This window comes from Gopherus flavomarginatus, chromosome 10, assembly GCF_025201925.1.
Source record: "Gopherus flavomarginatus isolate rGopFla2 chromosome 10, rGopFla2.mat.asm, whole genome shotgun sequence".
Lineage (NCBI taxonomy): Eukaryota > Metazoa > Chordata > Testudines > Testudinidae > Gopherus > Gopherus flavomarginatus.
Genome location: NC_066626.1, coordinates 53,839,845 through 53,862,152, shown reverse-complemented (window position 1 = coordinate 53,862,152; position 22,308 = coordinate 53,839,845). Strand labels below are relative to the sequence as shown.

The 22,308-nt window shown below is 43.0% G+C and overlaps 1 protein-coding gene and 1 long non-coding RNA gene across 2 annotated transcripts in view; both read left to right on the top strand.

The window, feature by feature from the left end:
- ARL6IP6 (ADP ribosylation factor like GTPase 6 interacting protein 6) overlaps nt 1-22,308 on the top strand; it is a 253,595-nt gene that overhangs the window by 67,833 nt on the left and 163,454 nt on the right. The window lies entirely within an intron of this gene.
- Nucleotides 636-13,274, top strand: LOC127058912 (uncharacterized). Its single transcript, XR_007776490.1, has 3 exons — nt 636-701; nt 9,907-10,027; nt 10,110-13,274. It is a non-coding gene; the product is annotated as an uncharacterized LOC127058912 (long non-coding RNA).

The window sequence follows — 22,308 nt, the reverse complement described above, 5'->3', positions numbered from 1 at the left end:
AATCCGCGGGACCAGGGACCTCCCGCAGGCAAGCCGCCGAAGGCAGCCTGCCTGCCATGCTTGGGGTGGAAAAATACCTAGAGCCGCCCCTGCTCTTATCTATTGAACATAGAGATATACTTGTCTCTGCCACACTTGCAGCTTAAAACACCACACAAGAATATGGTTTATTGCACTAGAGGATCATGGTGCTAGTTCTGCCCTATTCTTCCTGTTTAGCTTAGTCTGTGAAGTAAGGATGTTGATTTCTGGACACTGTTTTTGGCTCTTGTTTTGTTTGACATTTGACTGAATCTCCTTTAAAACTGTTCTGTCTGCATTACTGTAGAGCAACAGTGACCATTAGTTGCTAGTTAGGTTCAGATTGTAAGCAGCACAAACCAAAATGGGGAATGTTACAAAGCTCTTCTGCAGTAATGACCTCATAGCTCTTTAGCAGATAGTGGCTTTGGGGAATTGCACTGGAGTGTTCACCAGTAATAATAAGTACACAGTAAAATTAAGCAGCTGTGATGTTATTTGCTTATTTTCTATGCCTGAGCCAGGCTGGTGGGAAGGGCAGGAATAAATTATCTATGCAGACCAGGGTAGATTATAAAAGCCCTTCAGCAACCTTGTCATGACATTAGCAGTATCAGGAAGGCAAAATGTGCTGCTCTCAAGAAGGTGTACAATAGCTCTGAAGCACTTATAGCCTCATAGTAAGTTTCCAGCTGGAGTGGGGAATAGGGAACCCTTCCCTGGGGATAGGATAGATTTCTGCAAGCACTTGACTGATCAGGTGAAGTATGAAACTTGCCTAGTCCAGTATTGCCAACTTTTGCGATTTTTGGGGTGGCTTTTTTAAAACTAGTCTAGTGAAAGCACGATGAAAGGCTGCCAGCTCACCAATTTACCCTCTCCTATTACTGTCAATGGGGCTGAAGCCAGCAAGATGGCTACCATTTCTCTACAGCCTGTCTGCATGTGAAAGTGAAGCTGCATTTAATAAAGTTGGCTGCCATACCTTACTGTTGTCAATGAGACTGAAGCCAGGCCTACAGGCAACTTGGCTGCTTCTCTGTGGTTCAGGGGCTGGACAGGACATGGAGTAGGATTGTTAGGAGCAGCAGAGACACTGGGAAAGGTGGATGGGGAGGAGGACATGGCACGTTCAGAGATTCAGAGGAATAGAGGGAAGGAGGATGGGGGAGAGTTTCAGGGAAGCGTCTTGCAAAAAGCTAAAACTATTCCCTGAAACTCTCCCCTGTCCTCCTTCCCCCCCATCCCTCTGAACCTCTGAATGTGCCACATCCTCCTTCCCATCCACTTTCCCCAGTGTCTCTGCTGCTGTACCTTTTTTTCAAGGTGATATTTTTGCTTATGAATGATGGAAACATTTATTATATAGGGTCATTTTTAGAATATTACAAATGCTTAACATTTGTTTGAATTATTGAATGATGGGAAATTACATAACATTGTGCTCCTTAAGGAAGCTGGTTACTGGCTCGTTGCCCATTAGCTAACATTTTATACTTACGATTGTCATCTATTCCTTTATTGCAGTGCTACATAACATATGAGTTTATTCATAAGTAACGACAGAGCATATTTTTCTTTTGCCTTTGCATACAATATACAGCTCATTTTTGTCTGGCACTCTTTCATGACATATTCCTCTGAACCCTGTTCAACTAATTTCAAAAAGCAGGAATTAATGTAAATTCTTTAATATGTAAATCTGTAACTTATCAGTCAGAAAAAGTATTGTAGGTTCTATGTGCAAGTGGGGATCATGATGCATTAGTTAGATCACTAGTTCTTAAACTATTTGCCAAGATGAATTGTGCCTCCCTATAGTGTGTGTGTGTGTGTGTGTGGGGGGGCGCTACAATCTAAAGAGGAGGACATGTGATGGCCCCATGTGTCTCCTCTGCCTAGTGACTGCCTCTGTCCTGCACCCTGCCTGGGCTGCTGCGCTATCCTTGCCCCACGTTACCGGGGGGAGGGCTCTATCCTTCTCTCCCTGTCTCCCGTCGCTGGTGCGTTTGGCCTCTCTGTCAGGCAGAAGTGGCTCTGTCTTGCTTCCTACCTGGGCTGTCAGGGAAAGCAGCCAAATGTGCTGCGGGGGAGGTGCAGGGAGAGAAGGACTGAGCCCCTCTCCCTCCCTGCCTTTGGAAAGCAGATTGGGGGTGGGGCACTTGACCCCGCATGCCTCCCTATGCCTCACCTCAGAGATGACCTATATCTGTCAATAATGGAGGGGCAGAGGGAGGGTAGTGGGTTCAACAGATGTTACTGAACATGCTCAGTCTGTATGAGCCGCAGACTGGAGGCAGGGATGGGACGCAGGGCCCTAGACCAAATGGTGCCCCAGGTGAGGAGTGTCTTTGTCATCCCTCCATTTGTTAAACTTTTGGATAACTTATTTTTTATTGCATTTGTAACCCATTTCATGACTTTGCATGATTTATCCCTGTCATACAGGACTGATTGGTGACTTCCCATCCTTTATATTCTCAGAGCATAGCTGACAGTCTAGGAGGTTTGAGGAAAATGTAGTTCTCAAAGTCTGGAAGGTTCCATGAGAGTCTGCAGAGGTTCAGAAAATTCTAGGAGTTTAGTGAAAAATGAATCCACATACAGAATACCTGCAACGTTTTACTTCAAACATTCTGTTTTCCCTTTTGTCACTAACAACAAAAACAGCACCCCAAGCCCAGTGCCCACCAAGCCCGGCATCCCAGGCAGTTGCCTGCCTCTAAATCTGGCCTTGGGGGGACACGACCCCGCATAACGCCCCCATACATTGCCTCTTGTCCAACTCATGATTTTTGATCTTTTGAGGGTGACAATACTGCTATTGTTCCTATAAGGAGGAAGACTTTCCAAGCTTAAGCAAAAAAGTAAAAGGTACTTTACTCCCCTTCGAATCAACAATTCCTTACACTTAGATCTGGTCTAAACTAGCAACTTATGCCAGTATAACAACAATAGCTCAGGGGTGTGAAAAACAAATCCACACCCCTGAGTGGTACAGTTATAACGAACTAACTCCCAGTGTAGACAGCACTATGTTGATGGGAGGGCTTTTCCTGTTGACCTTGCTACTGCCTCTCAGGGACATGGAGTACCTATGCCAATCGGAGGAGCTCCCTTGTCAATATAGGTGGTGTCTTCACTAAGGGTTATGGCAGTGCAGCTGCTCTGGTGCTAGGGTGCCAGAATAGTGGGGCCAAGGGGCCATGGCTCTCCCACTTTTGAAAGTAAATATGCCTATCCCCCTGCCCCTCCTCTTCCCACCGCCTGGCCAGGCTGGAGCTGGAGCCTGGGCTTGGGAAGAGCGACCCGGGGAGCTGTGGAGAGCCACGGACCCTCCACCTGCCTGGGGTTAGGGATCCTGAGAGCAGCCCCTGGCCTGTGTCCCTTTCCCCTGGACCCTCTGGCCAGGGCAGATGGAGGGTGTGTGATGCCCCACAGCTGCCTGGCAGCTCTTACCACTACCCGGCTGTGGTTCTTTGGCCCCCAAGGCCCCATCCCCAGCCAAGGTCAGAAGCCAGAGCTGGACTGGGGTAAGAGCTGTGTAGGCAGCTGTGGGGAGTCATGCCCTGGGTGGGAGGTCTGGGGGTTGGGAACACAAGCCGGGGACTGCTCTTGGGGGAGAGGGGGACACCCTGGGCAGGTAGAGGGGCCTGGGCTCCCCGGCCCAGCTCTGGTTCCTGGCCAGAGGGTGGGTCCTCAAGGGGAAGAGGAGGGGCAGGGGTGGGGCTGCTTATGGGGCCTTGTGGGCCCCCCCAATTTTAGGAAGAATCTGTTGCCCCGACTGGTGCATTTGCATCGCTGCAGCACTGTACATGCACACAAGCCCTAACAGCACCTATACAAAAGGGTTGTCTGAAGTTATATCAATATTATTTTTTGTGCATAGGCAAAGACATTTTGGCCAAACCAGAGATCACTAAGTACCCTTAAAGTGTCAGTCCTCCCACAGTGTGATCTGCAATGTTTCATATTAATTTATATAATTTCCTGTCTGCTGATAAGAAAAATAAAGACCTGGGACTGTGGGTCTTTATTACAGTGCTGCCATTAAGGTTTAATTCACCAGTTTAGGTGTTACGAATACAATATGTTAAGGTTAATTTATAGATACAAAAGTCTTGAAAGTGATAATGTCGAAAGTGGGAACTGTTAGAGCTGATTTGCTATGAAAGTATCTGGATCTATATAGAATTTACAGCAACTCATAATTTTTTAAAGGAATGTATCTCAATAATTGCAATATTATCCACCATAGTCTGTTAAAATTCACTTTATCACTACCCCATAAATTTTACAGATGAGCTCTTGAGTGATGAGGTGGACTTGGAATGATTTCTGTCTATTCTGCTGTCTAGACTATTACTACTACTACTACATCCTTGTGGCTTTGGCAATGCATTGCCAATTTATTTCAGTGAGGAAACAGGATTTAAGAGACATTTTGTAAAATGAGTAATATATTAAAAACATCATCAGGAAACATTTAAGGGCATGAGACAGCTTAAAAACTGACTTCAATAGAAATCAAAGTATCTGAATCTCCTGGAAGGAATTGATTATTCTGCAGTGCAATTGTCTTACTGACTAGTAGCCTAGCTTTTCAGAGACAAAACCTTGGCATTTAACATCTGCACAATAGTGGCATAGGAGCTGAGACTAGCATATGAGTTCTCAGAGTTTATTTGCAGGCTGTCTTAAGAGACAGCAGCAACTTTCACTGTCTTTTGTTCCTTACATTGTAAGATTATTTTTTATTTTTCTTATTTTCGCAGGTCAAGGTAGCCATTTTTCATTAGTTTAATCACAAACTCAGAACCCAAACTCTTAAGGTTTGATCCAAACCCCATTGAAGTTGGCAAAAAGTGTCCTATTAACTTCAGTGGGGTTTAGATCAAACCCTCCGTGGTATGCCAGCAGTTAACACAAATAGTTCAGGTGATGTGGTGCTGGCACATGTAATCAGTATATTTCAGCTATTTTAAATTGATTGGTGGATGCATATAATTTTATTTCCTACTCTAGATTGTAACATGGGTGGAAAATCTGTTTTATTTTCACTATAGGCTGCTTTGTTAAACACTAACTGTACATCAGGAATTTATCCTCTTGCTTTAAATTGTTGCAAGTGTAAAGTGCATCTGGACTACAAAGATGATGCACAGTTAGTGTGTGTAGGAGGGGTGCGGGAGAATCAATCTCTGTTAATTCATTGTCCTGATAGCAATTTTTACTGGGCAAAGTGAATCTGCCCCACTATTCTGATTGCATCTAAGGGAATGAAATATTTTTACTGTTCTCATTTGTATTATGGACTAGAGTGGTGATAGCATTGTCTGCCAAAGTGATACTTGAAACTCACTGCAGTGAAAGGAGGGGAGGGAAGGTAAAATGATTATAATCGTATTTGTACAGGACAAGCTGTTTGTAAAATGGATGCATTAGTGGCTTCTTATTTAGATCCTCTGTGCAGTGTGTGTGTATATATAGATTTGTGGATTATGAATGTTTTTAACCTCTGCAATGCAGAATATATATCTTCGCATTATGCCATAAGATATTTCCCTTGGACTTTATGTTATATGTGAATGGGGATGGCTGATCCTCATTGAATTTGAGGCTTGCAACCACTTGAACTATTCAGATATTTAAATATATTTGAGAGGTAATGTAGCGCAGTAAATAGCACATCGGACTAGAAGCCAGGAAACTTTGTCTCTGTTCCTAACTCTGCCACTGGCCTGTTGTGTGACACTGGGCAAATCATTTCACCTGCCTGTGCCTCAGTTTTCCTACTGTAAAACAGAGATAACAATACATGCTTCCTTTTTAAAGTGCTTTGAGATCTACAGATAGAAGTGCCATACAAGAACAAACTATGATTATTTTTTGAAAAATTAAAATTAATATCTGAGATTCCCTCCTTCCCAGTCCTGTAATTGTAACTCAGTTTTCCCTTGTCTCATTCAAGTGTAATCTAACTTAAGGTCAAAGTATTACCCTTTTCCTCTAGTTAAAGGAGAATCTGTGCCATGAGTTACGTATAATGGGAGGGTCTCCCAAAAAGCTAAGATAATTTTAGAGGTGCCCAACAGTACTTACAGTATTGAAACATATACTGTCTTTGGCTTTTATTAGCTTTTTTCCTCTTCTCTTTACACCAGTATTGCGTTTTTTGTACAGCTCAGTTCCTCCTCCATTCTTCACTCTTCCATTGGGGTTATTTTCTCTGACAGCAGTCTGCTTCCTTGTTTTCTAAACAGAATATGAATCCAATAACAGCTTTGTCAGGCTTTGTCCGTTATGAATGAGTTTGAAACTAGGCAAAATGGATTTGCTCAAAGTTCACAAGCACCTTACTCATTTATTTCTTGTGTACTGATTTTATATATATAATATATACACACACATACACACTACCATCCAAGAAGTTACCTATGGCAGGAGAATAGATGCTGTTTTCCTCTTCCAGAAACAATGAGGTTATTCTTGATTTGACAGAAGTCAAATTGCTCATCATGAGGAATAGTGGTTATATGTATTCCCAGTCCTTTGTACGTCAATGTTGGTAGTCAAGAAAAAGCAGCAAAGAATCCTGTGGCACCTTATAGACTAACAGACGTTTTGGAGCATGAGCTTTCGTGGGTGAATACCCACTTCCTCAGATGCATGTAATGGAAATATCCAGGGGCAGGTATATATATGTGTGCTAGCAAGCAAGCTAGAGATAACGAGGTCAGTTCAATCAGGGAGGATGAGGCCCTGTTCTAGCAGTTGAGGTGTGAAAACCAAGAGAGGAGAAACTGGTTCTGTAATTGGCAAGCCATTCACAGTCTTTGTTCAATCCTGAGCTGATGGTGTCAAATTTGCAGATGAACTGAAGCTCAGCAGTTTCTCTTTGAAGTCTGGTCCTGAAGTTTTTTTGCTGCAGGATGGCCACCTTAAGGTCTGCTATAGTGTGGCCAGGGAGGTTGAAGTGCTCTCCTACAAGTTTTTGTATATTGCCATTCCTAATGTCTGATTTGTGTCCATTTATCCTTTTCCGTAGAGACTGTCCAGTTTGGCCGATGTACATAGCAGAGGGGCATTGCTGGCATATGATGGCGTATATTACATTGGTGGATGTGCAGGTGAATGAACCAGTGATGGTGTGGCTGATCTGGTTAGGTCCTGTGATGGTGTCACTGGTGTAGATATGTGGGCAGAGTTGGCATCGAGGTTTGTTGCATGGATTGGTTCCTGAGCTAGAGTTATTATGGTGTGGTGTGCAGTCACGGGTGAGAATATGTTTCAGGTTGGCAGGTTGTCTGTGGGCAAGGATTGGCCTGCCACCCAAGGCCTGTGAAAGTGTGGGATCATTGTCCAGGATGGGTTGTAGATCCTTGATGATGCGTTGGAGGGGTTTTAGCTGGGGGCTGTATGTGATGGCCAGTGGAGTCCTGTTGGTTTCTCTCTTGGGTTTGTCTTGCAGTAGGAGGCTTCTGGGTACACGTCTGGCTCTGTTGATCTGTTTCCTTATTTCCTCGTGCGGGTATTGTAGTTTTGAGAATGCTTGGTGGAGATTTTGTAGGTGTTGGTCTCTGTCTGAGGGGTCAGAGCAGATGCGGTTGTACCTCAGTGCTTGGCTGTAGACAATGGATCGTGTGATGTGCCCGGGATGGAAGCTGGAGGCATGAAGGTAGGCATAGCGGTCGGTGGGTTTTCGATATAGGGTGGTGTTAATGTGACCATCACTTATTTGCACCGTGGTGTCAAGAAAGTGGACCTCCCGTGTAGATTGGTCCAGGCTGTGGTTGATGGTGGGGTGGAAGCTGTTGAAATCATGGTGGAATTTTTCCAGAGTCTCCTTCCCATGGGTCCAGATGATGAAGATGTCATCAATGTAGTGTAGATAGAGAAGGGGTGTGAGTGGACGAGAGCTGAGGAAGCGTTGTTCCAGGTCGGCCATGAAGATATTGGCATATTGTGGGGCCATGCGGGTGCCCATAGCAGTGCCACTGATCTGGAGATATATATTGTCATCAAATTTGAAATAGTTGTGTGTAAGTATAAAGGCACAGAGCTCAGCAGCCAGTTGTGCTGTGGCATCATCAGGGATAGTGTTCCTGACAGCTTGTATTCCATCTGTGTGTGGGATGTTTGTGTAGAGAGCCTCTACATCCATGGTGGCTAGGATGGTGTTTTCTGGGAGGTCACCAATGCATTGTAGTTTCCTCAGGAAATCAGTGGTGTCGCGGAGATAGCTGGGAGTGCTGGTGGCATAGGGTCTGAGTAGAGAGTCCATATATCCAGACAGTCCTTCAGTGAGAGTGCCAATGCCCGAGATGATGGGGCGTCCAGGATTTCCGGGTTTGTGGATCTTGGGTAGTAGATAGAATAACCCTGGTCGGGGCTCTAGGGGTATGTTGATTTCTTCTGGTGTTAGTGTTGGGAGTGTCCTGAGTAGATGCTGTAGTTTCTTAGTGTATTCCTCAGTGGGATCTGAGGGAAGTGGCCTGTAGAATTTGGTATTGGAGAGTTGTCTGGCTGCCTCCTTTTGATAGTCAGACCTGTTCATGATGACAACGGCACCTCCTTTATCAGCCTCTTTGATGATAATGTCAGGGTGGTTTCTGAGGCTGTGGATGGCATTGCGTTCTGCACGACTTAGGTTGTGAGGCAAGCGATGTTGTTGTTCCACGATTTCTGCCTGTGCACGCCGGCGGAAGCATTCAATGTATAGGTCCAGGCTGTCATTTCAACCCTCAGGAGGAGTCCATGTGGAGTTCTTTTTCTTGTGCTGTTGGTGGGAGGGCACCCGTGTATCAGTGCACTGTTCAGTGTTGTCCTGGAAGTATTCTTTGAGTCGGAGACGGCGAAAGTAGGCTTCCAGATTGCCACAGAACTGTATCATGTTGGTGGGGGTGGCAGGGCAGAAAGAGAGTCTCCGAGATAGGACAGACTTTTCTTCTGGGCTGAGTGTGTAGTTGGATAGATTGACGATATTGCTGGGTGGGTTAGGGGTACCACTGTTGTGGCCCCATGTGGCAGGTAGGAGTTTAGACAGCTTACAGTCCTTTTTCCTTTGAAGAGAGGTGAAGTGAGTAATGTAGATCTCCTGTCTTATTCTAGTGAAGTCCGTTTGTATAGAAGTTTGGTTATTAATGAGAGTCTCCAGGTTGGAGAGCTCTTTTTTGATGTTTTCCTGTTTGCTGTATAGGATGCTGATCAGGTGGTTCCTTTGAAGAGAGGTGAAGTGAGTAATGTCCTCAGTTTTTTTTGACAGAGTATGACAGTCAAGAAGTAAGCAGTATATCATGTCCTTTTGGCTGGAGATAAAATGCTGTGACTAGTCAGCATGTCAATTATGTAATCCATAGTCATTCAGATGCCTACGGTAGGGATCTCATCCTACTAGGTAAACTAAGAGCATTATTTAAATGAAGACTTAAATCCAATTAAAGTGAATATAAATCTTTGTAATGTAGCAACACATACACATTTTCATTAAGAAAATGGCAGCTGCTATGGAACTTTAGATGTGCTGTCTCCAATACATAATAATAAAATAACCAGTAAATACAAATAATAATCTATTCTTAATTTAACATATGATTCTTAACCATCAAGCTGTGTACGTAGCTAGCATATCACTCCTATCCACAAAGGTATTTAGGCTCCTAACTTCCATTGATTTCAATTGAAATTAGGAGCCTAAATACCTTTTTGGATCTGGTCCTATGTAACTACAGTTTTGTTGCAATCATCCTCCATTTCCCTCTCATTGTTCATGTCCATGTGCTCCATCTTGATATTAAATTTATCTCTTAAACTTTTCAAGCAAGGAACTTCTAGGATCTCCTACAATACAAATATTAATTGTACAAAACTGATTTTGTTACTCAGGTTGATACTGCAGAACACCAGAAGTCAATTTTTTCCAGCATGAAAACTGTTAGCCTCAGTGAACAAAATGAAAAATGTTTTGGAGCAAACATTAAAGAATCAATTTGTAAGCTCCTAGAAGGTAATAACATGATAAGTAACAGCCAGTATGGATTTGTCAAGAACAAACCATGCCAAACTAATCTAATATCCTTCTTTGACAGGGTAACAGCCTTCTGGATAGTGGAACGCTGGAAATAAAGTGTCACTAAAAATCAGCTTGCGTGCCATAGGTTGCTGACCCCAGCCTAGACAATTCTTCTATAAAGTGGGTGCACAAATGGTTTGAAAACCATACTCATAATCGGTGTCAATGATTCACAGACAAGCTGAAAGGGCATATCAAGTGGGCTCCCACAAGAATCTCTCAGGGATTCGGTTCTATTCAATATCTTCATAAATGATTTGGATAATGGCTGAAAGACTACACTTATAGAGTTTGCAGATGATACCAAGCTGAGGGGGGTCGTAAGTGCTTTGGAGGATGGGATTTGAATTCAAACCGATCTTGGCAAACTGGAGAAATGGTCTGAATTAAATAGAATGAAATTCAGTAAGGACAAATGCAAAGTAGTGCACTGAGGAAGGAATAATCAATTGCACGAATATAAAATGGGAAATGACTGCCCAAGAGAGAGTACTGCAGAAAAGGATCTGTGGGTTATAACAGATCACAAACTAAATATGACTCAACAATGTAATGTGCAAAAAGCAAACATCATACTGGAATGTATTAGCAAGATAGTTGTAAGCAAGACACAAAAAGTAATTCTTCCACTCAGCACTGCTAGGGCCTCAACTGGAGTATTGTGTCCAGTTCTGGGCACCACATTTCTGGAAATATGTGGACAAATTGGAGAAAGTTCATAGGGAAGCAATAAAAATGACTAAATGGCCTATGAGAAAAGATTGAAAAAATTGGGTTTGTTTAGTCTGGAGAAGAGAAGACAGAATGGGGACACCATAACAGTCTTCAAGTATGTAAAAGAATGTTATAAAGATGAGGGTAGTAAATTATTCTCATTATCCATGGAGGACAGGACAAGAAGCATGGGCTTAAGTTGCAGCAAGGGAGATTTAGGTTAGACATTGGGGCAGACTTCCTAACTGTAAGAGTATTTAAGCACTGGAGCAAATTTCCTAGGGAGGTTGTGGAATCTCTGTCATTGGAGGTTTTTAAGAGCAGATGAGACAAACAGCTGTCCGGGATGGTCTACATAATATTTAGTCCTGCCTCAGTGCAGGAGACTGGACTAGATGACCTATCAAGATCCCTTCTACATTTCTAGTCCTACATTTCTATGATTCTGTGGCAAGCCTCAAGATCCTATTTAAACAATGATAATTAAATTGAAGTAATAGGGATATGACCGTTTCTGTTAGAAATGGATGTACTTGACTACATGTATATAATTATTCTAAATATCTGATCACGACTTTCATGAGTAGGCACATACTAACAGAGGGTGAATCTTTGTCCCTATCTATAGTTGACCTATATTCATAAATACCCAAGATCTAGTGAAAACTGTCACAGTGGCAATAGTAGTACAGCTCCTTTCTTCTCTGGGATAGAGGGCTTGAAAGCACAGAGTGGGAATATGCAAGGCAATTGACAGCATTAATTAATGTGGATGTTACCTGAAGAATTTGCCAGAGAATGATGTCCCAGAGAATGGCTTTCCTCTGGCTACATACTCTGTTCCCAGCCCCAAGCTGCTTGTCTTAGCCTCAGCTATACAATGCTTCCATAACTTGAAGGTATGGTGCTACTTAGGATTCTTTTCTTTTCTTATAGGCTTACTGTACTTTTTTTTTTTACCAGTATTTCCATGCCTTTCATTCTTCAGGATCTAAAAGTAGTGGAGAAGATATGGCCCTAAGTATACATCTGTGCACTAGTCAGGCTAATGATTGTAGTACACCATAGTATACGCTGTGTATCAATTTGAAAGGAGATAATTTTATATGCCTCTTGAATTTGCATTTCAAACCTGTCTCCTTCATAGTACCTGCTGGTTTTGACTGACATTAAATGATCTCATACATTTTAATCCAGAATAAAGACTGCAGTACAAATTCATTAACCAGTTTTCCAAATGGGATCACCAATAGTTAAAGGGAAATTATTCATATTCAGGTCTTGGACATGGAAAAACTTCTAATTCTAGCAATGCTTCTCCATAAAAAGGCACCAATTGTCTTTTATCAGTTGTAATTGAGGAGGTGTTTCTAATTCAGTTACTACTGCTCTTATGTAATATAATATTATTTTTAATTAATTCTTCCTAGATTAAATTCTGATCACTAATACCTGTGTAGATCCAGTGCAATGCCGTTGATTTTAGTGGAGTTATGAGATTTGCACCGGCGTAATGTACTGTCAGAATCTGGCCCTTATCTATTTTCTCTAGATAAGTTACAGACCTGATTCTCGGCTGTGTTCTGGCCCCTTTTATGCTGCTCCTGTTGTGTAATGAGGCTGGAAAGTGACTAGATCCATCCCAGGGAGGAATTCTTCTCCAGATGGTGGGTAATACCTATGCTGCCATCATCTCACCACCTCTGTTGGGTGTGTCAAATATGGCCTGGAGAGAGCAGTCCTGGGAAAAGAGGTGGAACTCTCTGCTTTGACTATTCTGGTAGGGTGGCTGCTGATGGGAGGCTGTTGAAAACCAGGGCGAGAGCAGTCCCAAGCATTACTTTCACTAATGGAGGGTGATGAGGCAGACTCAGAATCTGGGATAAACAAAGGAGGCTTAAAACTTTCTCAGCCCAGTCTTCCCTCAGCCAGGGTTGTGACTCCTGAGCTCCACAGTCAGAATGTGGGACCCGTATTTTTCATCATTGTTCTTTAAGAAGGTCACAATTCAGTATCGCATTGCAGCTGGCGAAGGAAAGGGACATTCTTGAAAACAAGTCAAAAGTTAAATTGGAAAACACTTGGACAATACAGCGCTTTAGCGTCTTGCAGTCTGTAAAAGTCAGACTTTCTCCTTTACAATAAAATGATTGGAGTGAGCAAACTGCTAATCCCCCTGTTGAAAGTTACATCCTAACCAATCTGTCTTGATTGTCCACAGTGAGATGTAGATCTTTGATAGCTTAGATGGAAGGGCTACGGCATTAATGTATTTGCAGGTGATAGGATTGTTTTAATGGACATTCTCAGTGGAATCTCAGCAGTCCCAGACAGCTTTTTGGTTGAGACAGTCAGGTACACAAAAGGGATAAAAGCGTCCATACAGCCGGCAATTGTTAACAATTAACAGCAGCTTTCATGTATTGTGAGTGGCATTATTCTCTATGGATGGGATGATTTCAGCATATGAGGATATGGTCTATTTTGGGAGGTCACATGTGCATGTTAATTTTTATTTATTTTTATTTTTTTTTACCGCAGAGGCAATGAGAAAGACCCATTGGAACATATCATGAGCTCCTTAGTTACCAAGTGCTGTGTGACTTTTGTTCATTAGCAGTAATTTAAATCCTTTTAATTAATATTTAATATTTAATTAAACCAAATAATTATATAATAATTAAATATGGATTAAAATAGGACAAGATTTGACAATGACTTCTGTTTACAAAGTAATCACAATCGGGGAGGGACATACTTTGAATTCAAATTTTCTGTTATCTGTGCTGTTTTATTTGCAATGAACTACTACTTTGGACCTTTTATGTTGCTGATTTATTTCACTATCTGCTATACCAGGGGTCCTCAACCTTTTTCTTTCTGAGGCCTCCCCATCATGCTATAAAAAATCCACAGCCCATCTCTGCCACAACAACTTTTTTCTGCATATCCAGTAGATTAAAAGCCAGGACCAGCATTAGCAGATAGCAAGCAGGACAATTGCCTGGGGCCTCACAAAGCTATGTTGCTCAGGCTTTGGCTTCAGCCCCAGGCGATGGGCTTGGGCTTGGGCTTTCTGCCCTGGGTCCCAGTAAATCTAATGCTGGCCCCACTCTGGTTTATTTTGGTGGAACCCCTGAAACCTGTTTGTGGCCCCCTAGTGGGCCCCGGATTGCTGGCTGAGAACACTGTGGTGTACCATTAGAACAGACTGAGGTCTAGTCTGTACTTAAAAATTAGATTGACCTAGCTGCGTCGCTCAGGGATGTGATAAATTTTGTGCCCTGAGTGCCATAGTTAGATTGACCTAACCCCCAGTGTAGATGCGTCTACATCAATGGAAGAACTCGTCAGTTGACCTCAATACTGCCTCTCAGAGAAATGGATTAGCTACATCAACAGAAACTCCATTGACTATGATGACACTGCAGCAACTGTAATCTAGACTGTCACAGTTCTGGGCAACTGCACCCCTATTTTCCCACTCTGTGGTCCACCAAAGATGCCCAATTTTAGGCTCTTGGCTCCTCAGCCATCACCTCTCTTGAGCAAAGACCTGCATTTCTTTCCCTCCTGACTGGGGTTTTCCAGACAGCACAGTTCCCTGCCTACACTGTCAGACCCCAGCAACCAGAGTTCCTGAACCAGTCAGAGCATGAGCTTTGCTCTTTCTTTTTGAAGGCTGTGAACAGCTTAATTGCCAGCAATTATAAGTTACTACACAGCTTTCTAAACAAGCACATTTATCCTTAAAGTAAAAAGTATTAGAGAAGACAATAAAAGAACCTACACAGATGATCATGACTCATAAGCTTACCAGAAATGACCCCGACTCCAACAAGGGCTTTGGTCAGTGGTGAGTCCTTCAAACCCCACAAAGGGGATTTTCTGTAATTACAAGCTCATAATGGCCTCAGTTCAGAACAAGAACATCATGAAAGAGTCAGTGTCTCCTTTATACATCTTGGGCCTTTAATCTTCAGATTCTGGGAACAGGTAATCAGCAGACAATGGGTACATTCCTCAGAGTGTAGCTTCAAAAGGCTGGGTCTGGAAGTAAGAAGTTGCATTCACCTCCCACCAGGTATTTCCTCAGAAACCGATTTAATTTAGTCTATCCCAAAAGTTCCTTCTCGTCTGGCACATTGCTTAAAAGTCATTTGATGCTCACAACATTTCCCAGGGATTGGCCACATGATTCCTCTTAAAGAGATTATGTCCAATCCCAGAATAATATATAACCTTTCATTCCATACAACAGACTCCAAAGATACCTAAACCTAATCCATTAAGGGTTTTCAAGGACATTGCAGGAAATAGCTCTATTTGTGTCAGACATGCCCTGATGTCTTTCTAATCTAAAAGATATGCTTAGGGTCTAGAGAAGGCTGGGTAGAGATGGAACTAGAATCCAAGACTTCAAGCCCACTTGAGTGGTCGGTCTGTTTGGACTGTGTAGCCTCTTAAACCTCCACTTTTGTATGATTGTGTCTTAGTTTACAGATCTTCTACCTGGGAAGAAGATGGCCATATCAATTAACTCCTTTTAAACCTTCATGAAATAAAAACAAAGGAGGAAGAACTGTGTTTACAGTCAGAGCACAGCATGGATGAAAATAAATCCCAAGAGCTCCCAATCAGCCAGTTTAACAAGTCCAGAAGGAAGATCTTTTAATGAATGCCTGGCTTCCTAACACACAAGAAAGCTCATGCTGTTCTGCGTTTCAGTATATGTGTGTGTGGGGGCGGGAGAGGGTTATAGCTGAAGGTTCTATGTTTTGTGCAGCAGTGGGTTTCTGATCAAGTTTGTTTTGGGTCTGATCTGAAGCCCATTTAACTCATCTAGAGTCTTTCCATTGACTTCCAGTGGATTTGGTGTGCATGCAAATAAAGACTGTTTCCTCCTCATTAGCCATTCAATCTCATCCCAGGATTTGAAATTTTAGGTTGAAGTTTTTATTAGAGATTTTTGCAATGATGACGACAATAGTTAACTCTAGCTTGGTGTATCAGTAACAATTATTTGGAGCTACTGGGTTCTATGGGAATGAGATATGGGCCCCTTCTGTACTAGGCACAGGCCGCCAGCTTCCTCTGGGTCCCGGGGGTACTCAACCTCCCACTCTGCCCCCTGCCCTATCCCCACCTGACCCATTCCCCCAAAGCCCTATCCCTGCCCCACATCTTCCTGCCCAATTCCTCCCCTTTCCTGAGCATGCTCATCCTTCTTCCTCCCCTTCTTCCTCCTCCAGTGCTTTCTGCATGCCACAAAGCAGCTGATTGCAGCAGGAGGCCCTGGGGGGAGGGGAGTAGTCAATCCGTGGGGCAACTGGGGAGAGGTAGGTGGGAGGGGAGCTGGGCTGCTGGTGGGTGCTAAGCATCTACTCACTTTTTTTTCTGTGGGTGCTCCAGCCCTGGAGTCCATGCCTATGGTACTAGGTGCTGGACGAACAGAGAATAAGCATTGTGAAAAGTTTACAATATAACTTGAGTCAAAATTCAACAAATGGTCATAACAAGAGACGGAAGGGGTAGCAGAGGGAAGATGAGCACAATGATGTTCTGTGCAATAGATGTTTCTATGCAATATACACATGGGTGCTGGGTGTGCTGCCACACCCCCTGTCTTGAAGTGGTTTTCATTATATATCAGGTCTACAGTTTGGTTCAATGGCTCTCAGCACCCCCACTATAAAATTGTTCCAGACCCCCTGAATGTACAGTGTCCCATAGATGTATTGGCTCAGATTTTTTTTAAGTGAAAACACTGGGCTAGCTCTAAGGGTGCCAATTAGCATAGCATCACTGGAGTGAATGTAGCTATGCCAGTTTATACCAGGTGAGGAACTGGCCTATTATTTGTAACTAGAACAAATGGAAATACTAAGGGGGTAAGTGTGTGTGTGTGTGTGTGTGTGTGTGTGTGTGTGTCGGGGGGTAATGCAGGGGTGGAACTTTTGAGTAAGAAGGTGCACACTTCTCTAACTTTAACCACATTGTAATCCTGTACTGCTCATCTTTGAAACAGAAAGGCCAGCAAGAGTATGTGTGTGTGTGTGGTGGTGGTGAACATTCTGTACCTCTAAAGAAAAAGTGTAACAGCCATTCCTAATCATGTTCCCTCTCCAACCTGCCTAGTATCACTCTGCTGCCCTTGTGTGATGCTGTGTATAAGACAGGTGACCATTTATATCACTGTTGTTACCACTGTTCCACTTTGTATAAGATTTATGGAAATTGTGTATCACGGAAGGTGTCACTGGAAAAGTTAGGACTTGATAAGTATTATTATCTTGTTTATATGCATGTATCGTCTTTGTATCTGAAGTTATGAATATTGGCTATGTACTTGTATCTTAAACCTGTGCTCGTATTCCTGGGTGACACCCTCCAGATAGCTGTGATCTATGTATTCATGGCCCATCAAGGATACTCCACTCTCACAGTGGGCCACTGAAGAAACTCATCCCACCCAGATAGCTCTTCTTGGGGATGCCTCAGAGAGCAAGGAGCCAATGGCCACCTCCAGTTCAGCAAACCGTGTAAGGACATGTGCTATGCTCATGTGACCCTAGATGCCATCTTGGGCTAGTAATTTTCCATACACCTGGGCTGTAGGCTTTGTATGGGACCGTAAATTTTCAGGCACATGGCAAAGGATATAAAAGACCTCTGAGAGAACTCAATTTTGCATCTTTCTTGCTCTAATTCTGGGGATGGTGGATTTACAACAAAAATGCAGGGCCAGCGCTTCCATTCGGCGACCCTAGGCGGTCGTCTAGGGCACCAGGATTCAGGGGGCGGCATTTTGTGTGCTCCCTACGGGGCGCACAGGAGCTTCCGGTTCTGCTCCCGTCGTGCCACCGAAGAAGGACCTTCTGCTGATGTGCCGCGGAAAACAGCGGCAGGCAACTGAGCAGCTCAATGACTGCTGCTGTTGCCTGCGGCATTTCGGTGGAGGGTCCTTCTTCGGCGACGCGATGGGAGCGGAACCAGAAGCTCCCACGCGCCCCGTGGGAAGCGCACAAAATGCCACCCCCCGAATTCTGCCTAGGATGCCAGAAACCCTGGTGCCGCTCCTGCAAAAAGGAGCATCTTGAACTATGGAGTGAGGACCTTCTGATCTTTTGGAAATTACCAGAGAGACTTTACAAGCCAGTAGTCTGTTCCATCACTTTTACAAACCTGATATAAGGACTTTGTGATCATTTGTATGTATACAGTCTATTAACCATTTATGCTTCCTTTTTTTTTTAATTGAATAAAACTTCAGTTAGTTTAGTAATGACTGGCTGACAGTGTGATATGGATAAGATCTGAGATTCATATTGATCTGGGGGTAAGTGTCTGATCCTTCAGGATCAGTAAGAATCTCACATATGGTGAAATGGGTTTTCAGTAACCACTCACTATATTAGATTTTGGTTGTCTGGATGGGAGCCAAGGGCTGGAATGCCTATAGGGGACTGTTTGGCTTCTGGTTAACCAGAGTGGTACTGCAGAAGCTGTCTTGGTGAATCTAATTATAGAATAAACCACCATATTTGGGGATTGTCTGCCCTATTTCTTGAAGTCTGCCCTGAGTGTGGCATTCCATTGTGGTCCATCCCAGGCACCTGGTCACACCCTGGCACTCCCCAGCCAAAATACCTGGGATTTGCCACAGCTACTGATGCTGGCCACACATACTCTTCTCACCCTACCCACAGTATCTCAGGATTTAGGAGACATGATCTAGCCCTAAAAGGAGTTCCTTTCAAATGTACTCTTAGGGGAATTAAAACTAATTTTAGGGTTTTATCGTTTGTATTCATTTTTTTAATACTTTTTAATATAAAATTAATATAGAAACCCTTTGAAGCCTTAAGGTTTTTGTACATGAATTCAGAGAGAAAAAGATTAAAGTTTGTTATAAAGTTTCACATATGTCTGTTTACCATCCTTATCCAGTCACTGAATATTCCTTCCATAACTTCTCCTTTTGGGTCAAGGAAGGATCAGTACATGTGCCATACTACATCAGAGTATTGGTCCTTTAAATGCAGATGTCCTGCCTCTAGCAGTAGCCACTAATTGATGCTTCATAGAAAGGGGAAACAGGGCAGTTATGCAATGCTGCAGACAGGAAAAAATAATAATTTTTGAACCTTGGGGCAATAAACTGTTACCCTGAAGCATGAGATATGATTAATTCTATTTTAGCATGCACAACTACATGTTTTATTATTGGCCATAAAATTACCTAGCCCTCTCTAAAAATCCACAACCGCTTGTGGCAATAAATTCCACACACCATTCATGTTATGAGAGAAGTATTTCCTTTTATTTGTTTTAAATGTACAGGTTTTAAATGTCATTGAGTTTCCCTTTTGTTCTTGTAGTATGGGAAAGCAAAAAAGGAGGTGCATAAGAGTGGAGATGGACTGAGGAGCCATTATAATGAGAGATGTATAATTACAGTTGCTCCCATTTAAAAAAAAAAATGTTTTGGCCAGTTCAGTTTGTGGCGATCTAGGCAGGTACTAGAGCCTTGATTTCTGGGGACATAGCAGGAAAAAAGTTGGCTTTTAAAGAGAGCCATTTAAAAATAAAAGCGAGAGAGAGCATGTCAGTGTCTCTAAGGAAATCAGTTAAATTCCTGCAGCTGTTCCAGTTCTGACGAAAGAGAGAGAGAGAGAGATGTGTGCACGCACACACACACACTTTTATTCCCCTCCCTCCCGCCCCCAAAAATATCTGATTTCAATACTGTGGATGAACTGACGGGCATATAAATTGTGCCTGATCTACTATTGTCATAAAATCTACTGCTTGATGGCTAGCAATGATACGAACCTGTCACCCTTCTGCTCTCTGCAGATCACACATGAGTCTTACAGACAAAGTGTCATGCATCTTTCAAACAGTCTTTCAAGATGAATGTCCCAGAACTAACATGGTGGTATGGTATGGCAGTGAATGGAATTTATGAAAAGGTTACATGATAGTGCAGAACTGCACAGATGATCTTTGTAATACTCTTTCTAAGATTAGGCAAAAGAATATATTCCATTTGGATGGGGCGGGGGGGGGGGAAGGAGGGGATGGGGAGCAGATTCCACTCGTTAAGGTTCTGAATCTTACCGTTTGTTTTTCCTTGAATGGAAAGTAAATAAATCATTCCTGTCACCTGAACAACATCAAATATTACTGCACCATGCACTAACTGTGTACAGTGCCTTTTATTCTAGCATCTCCATGTGCTTTGAAAATATCAGTTAATCTTAAAGTTACCTTTATGAGGTAGGTATTATTCCCATTTTAATACTGGGGAAGTTTAGGCAAAGAGGTTATGTGAGTTGCTCTGTGTCTCATAACAAGTCAGTGATAGAATCCTGATTCCCCAATCCCATACTATAACCATTGGACTACATTTCCTTCCCTCCTATATACTTTAAAGAGTCTTTCATTCTTGAATCTATATCCTTCTTCAACTTGGCTATTCATAAGCTGCCACAGAAATGAACAGTACTGTTTAGTGCACATGTAATAAGCAGCAATATATCAAAGATAAGAAGTGGAAAAAGAAATTAGTGTTGAAAATAGTGTCAAGCTGCTACAGGTTATGTGTCATCTCAAAGGTTCTGTCATAGCAGCCTATATCCTCATGCCAGAACTACATTTTTACTTTCGCTTGTGAGTGCTCATCCTGCTTTGCAAGCAACTTAAATTCTGAAACCTTAAATTTTAGTTCCATGTTGGAATGAAAACAAAATCTTTTGAGTATTTCCAGGAAATGGATTTGTGTTGAAATAGCCATTTTTTGATTGCAAAGGTCGGATATTTGATTTAGGGATCTCAGTGAGCCCAATCTGAACCTCAGTAACATTCCTATTGAAAACTTCATTGAAATCAGTGTGTTTCTAGTAAATGTTCTGACTTTGACAAAAATGCATATTTTGATTTAAAAGAACATGTTATCAAAAATGTTCTGACCACTACTAGTCCAATGCTTTCTTTCAGGTAATTTCATTAGGGGAAGTGTTAGAGGGTTCAAAAGATTTGAAGGTTGCTAGATCCCTTTGATAATAAATGGATTCATCTCTGCTCTTCTTTGCCCCTTTCCCTCTATCTGACGATATAAAAAAGGTTGCACAGGAACCTAGGTGAGGGTGGAGGAATACAAGGTAACAGTTTGAACAAGACCAGTGGACTTGGTGATTGCCGTGGTATATTTTGCATGTCTAGATCTTGAAGACAGCCCAGTGGGACCAGAATGAGTGCAAAGAGCTACAAAAACTATTTGAATTTCTTTAAACGTTAGCATGGTAAAAACTTTCAGGAGTGACAGTTTTCTGCCTATTCCTAAATTCACATTTCCTACAGGCATTTAAGTAATTTCTGGAGTGAGTATCCCAAGTAGCTATTTTGCAACTGTATGTAGGTCTCAGACCTATTGGTCTTTTTGTAGTTAGATAACACAGTGAGACATGCTCTTGAGAAACTTCAGTACTCCACTCCAGACATAGGCACTGACTCCATGGGGGGTCTGGGGCTGGAGCACCCACAGGGAAAAAATGCTCTGCACCCACCAGCAGCCCCCTATCAGCTTCTCCTGCTGGTGGGCCCCGTGGATCAGTGCCTGCCTCCTCCCACCTCTGCACCTCCCGCTCGCTGCAATTAGTTGTTTTGTGGTGTGCAGGAGGCTGGGAGAGAAAGGGGGAGGAACTTGAGGGAGGAGGTGGAACTGGTGGGAAGAGGCAAGGGGGTGGGAAGAGGTGGGTGGGGGTCAGGCCTTGGAGGAAGGGGTAGAGTGGGGGAGGGACCTGGGGCAGACCCAGGGGTCAAGAAACACCCGACGCTTTGGAAAGTCAGTGCCTGTGACTCCAGACCCACTGAAGATTAAGCATATCATAAAAGTAAAGCAAGGCCATGTCTACACTAGTGAGTTTACAGCAACACATAGCTGCTCTATGCTGCTGGGAGAGAGCTCTACCATCGACATAATAAAACCACCTCCAGGAGCGGCAGTAGCTATGTCAGGGAGAGAAGCTCTCTTGCTGACATAGCGCTGCCCAAGCCTGCGCGTCTATTAGTGTAACTTATATTGCTCAGGTGTGTGTGGGTTTTGTTTTTTTCACACACCCCTGAGCAACATAAGTTATACTGATAAAAGTGGTAGAGTAGACATGGCCTAAGTGTTTGAACTCCTGAGGAAGGATATTGATTGCACTGCCTTCTAAAGAGCTGGCAGCACAGAACAGCACTAACAAAGGACCCAAAGGAAGCTATGTATGCTAGAAGAAAGGGCAAGGCATGGCACAAAGGGGTGGGGAAAACTGGAGAATAGTTGTAACGTTAAATGAAGGCGCTCGATATCGGTGACCTTCAAATGTCCACAGCAGCCCTAACAAAAGCAAGTGAGAGAGATTTCTACATTCTTTTCTTTAACTTCAGGCCACAATGTGTTCAAAGACCATCATAACCAATTTATACCAAATATAAAATACTCATTATGAACA